This window comes from Neomonachus schauinslandi, unplaced genomic scaffold, assembly GCF_002201575.2.
Source record: "Neomonachus schauinslandi unplaced genomic scaffold, ASM220157v2 HiC_scaffold_796, whole genome shotgun sequence".
NCBI classification, from domain to species: Eukaryota; Metazoa; Chordata; class Mammalia; order Carnivora; family Phocidae; genus Neomonachus; species Neomonachus schauinslandi.
The window spans coordinates 4,053-14,173 of NW_025409486.1; positions in this window are offsets into that span (position 1 = coordinate 4,053).

Consider the following 10,121-nt stretch of genomic DNA (forward strand, 5'->3'; position numbering starts at 1 on the left):
GAGGTAGGAGAGACAGAAGGGAGGGAGAAAGAGAGAAAAGAAAGAAGAAAGAAACAAAGAAAGAAAGGAGGAAAGAAGAAGGAAGAGACGGAGGGAGGGAGGGAGGGGAAGCAAAGGAAAGGAAAGGGCAGGAAAGAAATCCAAGGTGTATGCATAATATGATGCAGACAATCAGTATGGAGACATGCAGGTGATAGCCGGTTAGGTCTAGCAGGTAAAGACAGGAGAGGATATGGGGTGCTAAACCAGGAGAGACAAGTAGTGTGTGCCAAGAGTGTCTACACTGTTGACCAGCAGTGTTGGGCTGCCCCGGTTTACCAGGCCCGTTGGGCTTAGTCAGGTCCCCTGAATCTGCAGCGTTCCCAGGGGGGACAGAGCTCACGCCCCAAAACTCTTTCTGAGGTGGCAGCTTCAACCTGGCTCAGTCACTCCGCACTTAGACTGGCTGCCTGATGGGGTCCCGGGCTACCATAATCAAGGCTCTTGGGTGTCTCTTACTGGAGGAAATCTCAACCCATCCTGCACTGCCTTGCCTGACAGGGCAGTCCAGATTCCTCTAGGTGTGTCTTCAGGGGGAAGAACTGGCACATTTGTGCAGACTAGCACTTGTAATTAGGCCATGTCCTGGTCCTCCAGTAGCTCACTACTAGAACTCAGCCTGTCCCTACAGATGCCCTGGTTCAGATTCCAGGCTCCCCTGACCTGTGTCTCCCACACATGTGCAGCATGTACTCTGTTAGCTGGCCTTTGGCTCTTGGGGCCTGTTAGGCTCAGGCTGGTCCCCCAAAGCTGCATAGCCTCCAGAGGGGACAGTGCCTAGTGCCCCCCAAAACTTCCTGAGGGCAGTTTAAAGTGGGGACTACCAGTCCCTGTTTGGACTGACTGCCTGATAGTGGCCTGGGCTGACCTGTAAGCAAGTCTCTCAATGAAGGAGACCCTAGCCAGGGGGCTGGGCTGATGCAGGCAGGGCACTACCATTTCCTCCATCTCGGCCTTCAAGGGGACCATGCCCACTTGTGCCGAGTAGAGCTTCCAATTAGGCACAAACTTGGTCCTGCAAGAGCCGAATCCTGTGATCAGGACTCCCAGACCCTTGCCAGTTCCAGATCCCTCCCGATACTGGTCTGCACAGCTGCACATGCACAGCATGTAGTCCTTCTGCAGACCTTGGGCACTGGGGCCCTCCGGGCCTGGGGAGTTAGTGCTTGTCCCCAAATGCTTGCACAGTGTAGAAGATGGGAGAGCCTCCCACTCCCAATCATTCTGAGGCAGCAGGTGCCAATTGGTGGCCCTCAGGCATCAGTTGAAGCTGTTACCCCTGAGTCTGCATTGTGTGAAGGGAGGTCTCAGTTCCTGGATCCACCAGGAGAAGATTCATGCAGGGATCTGATCCGTGCTTGAATCGAGGCAGTCAGTAGGGATGTAGCAAGCACCAAACACCTAATTAAACTGGAAGTCCACTCTCAAAGTGGGAGGATGGGAAAGTTCTGGGAGGTTGGACTGATGTAGGAAAGAACGTTAGGGGTCAAATCCAATGGCCAAGAAAGAATTCTTGAGACCTCTTTGGTGCAAAAAGGTGGTTTTATGAAAGCTCAGGAAGAGCTGCACTGGGGTCATGAGGAGTGGCCCATTATATACTTTCAAGTTGGGAGGGGGTTAGGGATAGTGTAAGTCTCTAAGGAACTTTGGAAGCAAGGTTTCCAGGACCTTGAGGGGGCTAGCTATTGTTGGGAAAAGGTCATTTATTACCACCTAATAAAACCTGAGTCATGAGAACCTTCAGATGTATATCGGTGGGCCATCTGCTTGGGGTGTGATTACCAACACATATTTTGGGGGGTTTAGAGAATAAGGAAGTTTCCGTAGGAAGTTTTATATACTAAAGTTGGACCTACGGGATCTGGGGTTGGGGGTGCTTTCGGGATAGGGTTGCCTTTCCCCCTTAGCAGAGTATCAATAGAGGCAGTTGAGTCCCTAGAGGAATGTCCCTCTGCCTGTTTCAAGGGTTTATCAGTGGGTTGTAGGTATAAGGAAATTTAATAATTAAATAATTAATAATTAAATAATTAATAATTTTTCTTCTGCCTTTGTTCCCCACATCAGTGCTGGTCCCCGAGGTTGCTTTGGGATTAGATATCACAGGGTCTCTCGGGGCTGGAGTAGCTGTGAGGGACAGGGGTGTGCTCTCTAATAGAGGCTGCTTGGATCATGTGGGAGACTCCTCCCACAGGCTGGGAGGTGGAGTTTTTGACTCTACAAGATTTCTACCTGAGTAGAGCTCCTGGTTTCCTCCATCCCTGACTTGGTGGCAGGATCCATCCTTCCTGCAGCATTTCTAGGTGCCTGTTTGGAGACAGCCCTGCTCTGGCTGCGAGGTGAGCAAAGCCAAGGTCCTTGCACCGTGGGGCCTCCACTGGAGGCCCGAGCACGGTGCAGTGCGGGCACTGCCGGTGAGTTTCTTCCTACCATGGGGCCCAAGCAACCCAATGGAGAGGGACTTGTGGTGAGCAAGAATGGATGAAGACCCCCGAGAGTGGGAAATGTGTGACTTCAGCCTGAGAGGCCACCAGCTTCCCCTGGAGCTCACCTGCTTGCAGGGCAGCACAGAGCAGGTGGGAGGGCCTCCAGCCCCAGATTTGGGGAGCACTGTCCCCAGCTCATTCCCTGAGAATCACATTGAGGCAGCAGCTGCAAATCCTTATTTGGACTTGTAGCCTAATCGGGTCCAGGGCTCTTCCAGAACCAGGGAACCCAGAGGACTCTTCTTGGAAGAATCACATTCCAGCCAACTAGCACCTCCCTGGGAATATATTCTAGTCTCTTCCAGCTGTGCCTTTGGGAAACTTATGCTCATTTCTGCAGGTTATGCCTTGAAGTTAGACATACCCCTTATCCGTGTAGAGACGGAGCCTATGACCTGGACACTCGCCTTGTTCCAGATCCCAGGCAACCCTGAACCGCTAGGCCCACAGGCACAGTCCATGCACAGTACGTCTGGACCGGTTGCCTCATTGGGGCCCAGGTGTCTCCCTTGCCAGAGAGCCCAGCTGTCTCTTATTGGAAGAATTGCCAGCCAGTGGCCCTTCCTTGCCCTGGCTAGTCCAGTATCCTCCAGCTGTGCCTAAGGTGAGCCTAGGCTGTGCTGTGCATAGAAGGCATGTGACTGTACAAACCCCTTGTACCCCGAGCACCAGCTCCTGGAACCAGCGTCTGTAAAACCTTGCCCTGTTCCAGATCCCTGGGAACCCTGCACTGAGCAGCCCTGCATGTGCAGGGCACACTCCTTCAGCAGGTCTTGGGCAGCTGGGGCCTGGCCCCAAGCAACTGCCCAGTATGCTTGGTAGGGGGAGCCCAGCCCCAGAATCTTTGTGAGGTAGCAGTTTTATTTTTTATTTCTTCAGTTTCATCAATTGCTAAATTGAAGTATCATTGATACACATTATCTTCTAGTTTGAGGTGGATCAACATCAGAGTGATCCAGTAGTTTTATACATTACGAAATGATCCTTAGGGTAAGTCTAGTTACCATCCGTCATCTTACAAAGTGACTGGAATTATATTGACCATATTCCCTATGTGTATATTCCATCCCCATGGCCTGTTTATTTTATAACTCGAAGTTTGTACCGCTTAATCCCCTCACCTGTATCATCTGCCCCTGACCCCTTCTTCCCCCTCTGGTAACCAACAGCTTGCTTCCTGCATCTATGAGTCTGGTTCTGTTTTGTTTTGTTTCACTGTTTTGTTTTTTAGATTCCACATATAAGTGAAATCCTAGTAGATTTGTTTTTCTCTGATTCATTTCACTTAGCATAATACTCTTAGGTCCATTCAAGTTGTTGCAAATGTTAAGATTGCATTCATTTTTCCGGCTGAGTTATATGCCTTATGTATACATACCTCATCTTCTTTATACATTTATCAACAGCCACTTAGGGTTGCATCAGTATCTTGGTCTCTGTAAATAATGCTGCCAGAAACACAAGGATGTGTATATCTTTCCAGATGGGTGTTTTTTTGTTTTCTTCATGTATATACCCAGAAGTGGATTTGCTGGGTCATACAGTATTTCTATGTTTAATTTTTTGAGGACCTTCCATAGTGGCTACACCAATGCACATTCCCAGCAACAGTGCACGAGGGTTCCATTTTCTCCACATCCTCGCTAACACTTGTTATTTTTTGTCTTTTTGGTAATAGCCACTCTGACAGGTAGGAAGTCCTATCTCATTGTGGTTTTGATACCTGATGATCAGTGATGTTGAACAGCTTTTCGGAAGCCTGTTGCCCACCTGTGTTTTCTTTGGGAAAGAGTCGATTCAAGTCTTCTACCCATGTTTAAATCAGGTTATTTGTGGTTTTGACATGAAGTTGTATAAGTTCGTTACATATTCTCAGTATTAACTCTCACTGGATGTACCTTTTGCATATGTTTTCTCCCATTCACTGGGTTGCCTTTTCCTTATGTTGTAGGTTTCCTTTGTTTTGCAAAAGCTGTTCAGTTTGCTATTAAGGCACTTGTTTATTTTAGCTTCTGTGACCCTTGCCTGAGGGGACTGGTCCAAAAAGTATATGGCTAAGACCAATGTCAAAGAGCTTCCTGACTATGTTTTCTTCTAGGAGTGTTATGGTTTCAGTCTTAACAGTCAAGTTTGTAATTGATTTTGAGTTTATTTTTGTGTATGCCGGAAGACAGTAGTCCAGTTTCATTCTTACGCATGTCCAGTCTTTCCAGCACCCTTTATTGAAGACACAGTCCTTTCCCCCTTGTATGGACTTGCCTCCTTTGCCATCAGTTGATGGACCTTTATATGCATGGCTTCTCCTGGGCTCTCTGTTAGATTCCATTCACCTGTATGTCTGAGTGCCCTACTGTTTTGATTATTAGAGTTTCATAGTAGAGTTTGAGATCAGGCAATGTGATACCTCTGTGGAGGCTGCAGTTTTCAACTGGCCAGAGTCAGAACCCATTTGGACCCACTCTGGACGGGGTCCCGGGTTTGACCAGCACTAAAGGTTCCCCAGTGTGTCTTGCTGGAAGATGCCCTACCCAGCCTGTCTGGCTCTGTCCTGGAAAGATTGGTTTCTCTATCTCTGCCCTCAAAGGAAAACTGTCTAATTAGAGTTTGGAATGAGGCAGGTGGCCTTGTGCCTCCAGAAGCCTGCTCCAGTGACCGGCCTCTTCCGTTTCTTGCCCTGTTGATGCACAGCGTGTGCATGCACAGTAAGAACCCTATCAGCCAGGCTTGGGCAAGCCTAGGTAGCTCAGGCTGCTTCCCAACCACCTGCATACCTTCCAGGGTAGAGGGAGGCAACCCCCCAAATTTTTCGGAAGCAGCTTTTAAGTGGTGACAGTCAGCCTGATGGGGTCAAAGGCTTCCCACACTCGGTATTCACAGGTGTCTCATATGGGGCCGGGGCTGCTTTTGTCAGTTGCCTGCTCCATCCTGGCAAAGCAGTGCAGATAGTCGTGGTTCTACTGTAGGGGAAAAGATGAGCATTTGTGTAGCTTAGTGCTTGGAAGTCGGTGTATGTCAAGTAACCCATCGATCTCATGGTTAATTTTGGTGTGTGGGCCCCACCACCCTGGTGACCAGGGACCAGCCCCGGCTCCAGGGGCCTGCAGTGCCCTCAGTGCCTCGGGTGAGCTGAGAGGAGAGTGCTGCCCATGCGCCAGTTTGGGGCAGAGTAGCCAGTGATGTGGAACAGGACAAGCGTGGGGAGAGTTCACCTGAATGCAGGGCTTGAGGTTCCTTGACTATGACCTTGTAGCATCCAGTCAGGACGAGAGTGACCTGGGGCCACCGAGAACAGGATCAGCATTCAGCAGGACTGAGAGTCTAGACAGACTTTGAAACACAAGGGAGTCCCCCAACAGAAGGGGGATCCTGTGATGCCTTGGGTTCTTCCAGGTCAGAAGGCCATAGTGGGCCCCATGATCCCAGGCCCACCCAGACTCGAGGGAGGGCCGGGCTGCACATTTCAGGTCCTGACCCAGGCAGCCTGTTCTGGGCTCCCACAGTTGGGGCTCCCCCCAACCTCCTCAATGCTCCCCAAGGCCAGAGGTTGGGATGCAGGTGGTGGGAAGTAAGGTCTTCTCCTTGGGGAGACTCAGAGCCTCCTACTACGGCTTGATGAAGGGAGGGAAAGTTCTTCTCTACCCGCAAGGTCTTAGCAGGACTCAGAATTAAAATGGCACGGGTCAGATTAATAGGACAGTGATTGGGGGCCCACTAATGCAACTGAGACCCAAAGAAGGGACCGAGGCAGGCAGTTTTACCCATTTTAGACAAAGTGACAATAAATCTGTGAGGCATTGACAGGACAAAGAACCCTGAGCTTTGGGAGCTTGGATTAGTAAGGAAGTCTAGACAGAGTTTGGGCTGGAGCAGTACATGGTAAAAAGTAACAGGGGTTGTTTCTAAAGCCTTTTGGGCTCTAAATTCCCCAGCTCTGGGGATAAGGCAGTCTCTTCACGTCCTGCTTCAGAGAGGGTACCTGTTCCATGCGAGATGTATTTCCTGCTTTCAGGGGAAGGTCTAAGTGTCCTTGCACAGGCTGAGTCCTAAGTGACTTGTACGGAAAATATTCAGTATGCCAGGGGCACCTGGCTGGCTCAGTCAGTGGAGTGTGGGACTCTGCATCTTGTGGTCATGAGTTTGAGACCCAGGTAGGGTGTAGGGATTGACATGAAAAATGCACACCATAAATGTACGATAGTGTGACTTTCCCTAGCAATGGGTATGCTACTGACCCAAATGATTATATTAAGAGAGTAGTAATATAAGTGAAAAATTTCCATGATTTGAAGAGATAAACAAGAAAATACAATGCAAATACAGTATCTTTGAAATATTTTATATTGTCTTATTATACAACACATCAATCAGACATGAAATTTTATCTGAAATGAATTTTTATCAAATCAATTTTTTTAGCAAATGAATTTTTATCAAAGGTTTTTTTCTAGACTAAGAGACAACACAGTATATAACACAGATGCATGCACATACGCAGGTATATACATGCACATGCAGAACAGAGCTTAGCACTTAGTCATTACATAGGGACAACCATTATTACTGTTGTTTTTATTGTTTCTAAAATTGCAGTATTAGTATTTCTATAATTATTTTGGTTTATTTTTTATTAATTTTTCATTATGTTCAGTTAGCCAACATACTTTATATTTTAAATAAGCATTTAAACTACTATATTCTCGAAAGAGAGAGTAGTATTCAGGTATGAGAGTATATAACCGAGTAAAGAAATACAATTCGATGTTGTGAGTCAGAAGCAGATTGTGTACTCTGCCTGGTGAAACTGGTCCGTGAGGTTCTCTGGGGAAAGTGGACTTGCAGTTTGCTGAATGACAGCGTGTGGTTTGTTTCCCACCCACATACACAAACACAGGCATGTGTGGAGAGCTAAGCAATGCTCCTTATTATGAAATCAATCCGCTGAGCTGCTCACAATTTCATTCTATACTAGCTAATTGACATTATAATGAACTAACAATTTTGTTTTTGTCCTTTTGATTTTTCAGGACACCGAATCATACACCAAAGAATTGTTGCATGGCCAACTTGTATCTATTCGTTGTTGCTGCCATGCCAGTTTAAGGGAGTCCTGTGAGTAGACTCACAGTGACATCAAAGTCACCATGCCTAACAATGAACTGCCAAAGTCCCCTGAAGCATGTATCACCATTGGTACCACCATTTACAACAGCCCAAGGCAGAAATCAGAAAAAAAAAAAAAATTTATCCCAACTTTTCTTTATCTCTGCACTCCTCCATATAAAAATCACCATCTCTTACCAAGTCTCCTGACATAAATGTCTCCCATGGTTATTCCTCCTCATGGTGCTACAGTCCATGGTCGTCATGGTGACTCTAAAGCATCTATTCTATCCTTTGTTAGTAGAATGTCTAGATCTGTATGGGTTCAGTACTGTCCACAAACGATCACACACTTCACAGCTCTTTTTGAAGTCAGAAGAGTGTGGCCGATGAAGTCAGTTTCAGACAATGACAATGGCAGAGTTTTGGGACTGGAAGCACACTTTTCTCACTCCTTTGGCCTGTGAGTTACATCTACAGGTGATGATGTGTGGCCCTACATTCTTTCTGGAAGATCTGTACATGAAATAAAACCCGGGAGTTTAGGAGCCAATTTATTATTCACAATAATGTGTGAATATTAATGAAAAGTAACTCACCAAATTGTTAAAAAAATAATTTGGGAAGGGAAAAGGCAAGACATTTCCGTGATGTGTTCTTGCTCTCCTTAGCATTCGTATTGGGTCATACATTTTTTTGGATAATGGATCTAGGATAATTCCAGTGTGCTTTATTCAAAATGCATAACACATCCTTTTATGACATAGAATTTCAAAGAATTATAATATTGTAAAGATAATTCAAGTAAATGTCTGCCTCCAGTTTCTCCCCCTATGAGTACACTTTTGTCTAGTCTAGTTTATTCTATCTGGAACACTGTTTTGAGCATGCAGAAAATCTGCTAGATTACACTGAATGCACATTCCATTCTATATACGTTAAAAATAATAATCAGACAAACAAGCAACAACAAAATCTCCCTATCTCTAGTCCCCATTTCCATTGAAACTAAAGTAATTATATTTACATGACATTGTCTTTCTTGCATCTTTGCCACACTCATATTCTTTCTTCCACATAAACAGTCTTCCTCACCATTTCTAACCCCTTTAAAGTCTCCCAAAATCTAGGGGTTGATGTAAACATATCCTTCCATGGAGACTTCCGTGCTTTCTTTAGACCGTTCTTCCTTGCTTCTCTTTCTTGTATAGAACTGGGCAGCTCTGTCAGAGCATCCGCTTTCATCTACAGCTGCACTGTCTGAGTTTATGTTTGCTCTATGCACCCTGAATGTGACCTACTCATCTCTTCCTTCCCTAGCCCCTAATGTCTCCCAAGGGCCCTCTTCTCTCACTTCATTAATGTTACCAATTTCATACCACCGAGGACAGAGCCTTGTTGATGTATTACTTCACACCTAACACACTGGGCTCACTTGCTCCCCAGAGGCTACCATGAGGCCCCTCCTCATTGGTGCCTAGCCATTGCCCACACCATTCGCATATCGGCCTCAATGTCACTGCTTCCAGAATGACAGAGGCATGGTGTGATGCCCCGATCCAGAAATTTGCTTTAAAGTAGCTGAGAGTTTGCAAGGACAAGGGGGATAAATGATTTGGGAGGACCAAGGAAAAGCAGGGAGGACACCTACCCCGTTGGAAGCCTGTGTCATGTAGCTTCTGGAGGAGAAAATAGCTACTCTTTGATGGGTGACATGGGCTGCCATATTCCCAGAGGACAGCTGTGGAGGGAAATGAAGGGAACAGGAGGAAACTGTTTGTGTGGAGAGGGGTGGGGGCATTGAGAACAGACAGGCATTCCTCAGGATAGAGCAGAAAAAATCCTGCTGTCAGAGACAGAAAGGAGATAGTCTATTTCAGGGGTTTAAATAAAGTGAGATGAAACATTTGTCAAAGAAAAAAAATCCTGCCTTTCTGAACCTTTCCCCATTATACCTTCTATTCTTAGCATATTGTATTCCCATTTTTCAAAGACTGAGAGCATATTGTCTGTTCAGGGAACTGTGTGTGGTCTGCCTCTTACATTAGATACCAGCGTTAGAGAAGGCCACTAGGCTGACCTCACTTGCTGCAGCATGGAGAGTCTCCTGGGTGTTTGTGAAGTCAACGAATGAACCTTCTTATCCCACAGACAGCCTACTACAGAGAGGCAGATAAAAAGATGGAATTGTTTTATATGACCAATTATGCTTATATTTATTCCTGATAGGTTCATAAGTCAATTAAATGATTATTGATAAACTAAATATGAAAGTAAAAGTAACAAGGGGCACCTGAGTGGCAGCAGGTTGAGCTTCTGACTCTTGATTTCAGCTCAGGTCACGATCTCAGGGTCATGGGATCAGCCCCCTATCAGGCTCCATGCTCAGCTTGGAATCTGCTTGTCCCTCTTCCTCTGCTCTTCCCCGTCTCATGCTCTCTGACTCTCTCTCAAATAAATAAATAAATAAATAAATAAATAAATAAATAAATAAATAAA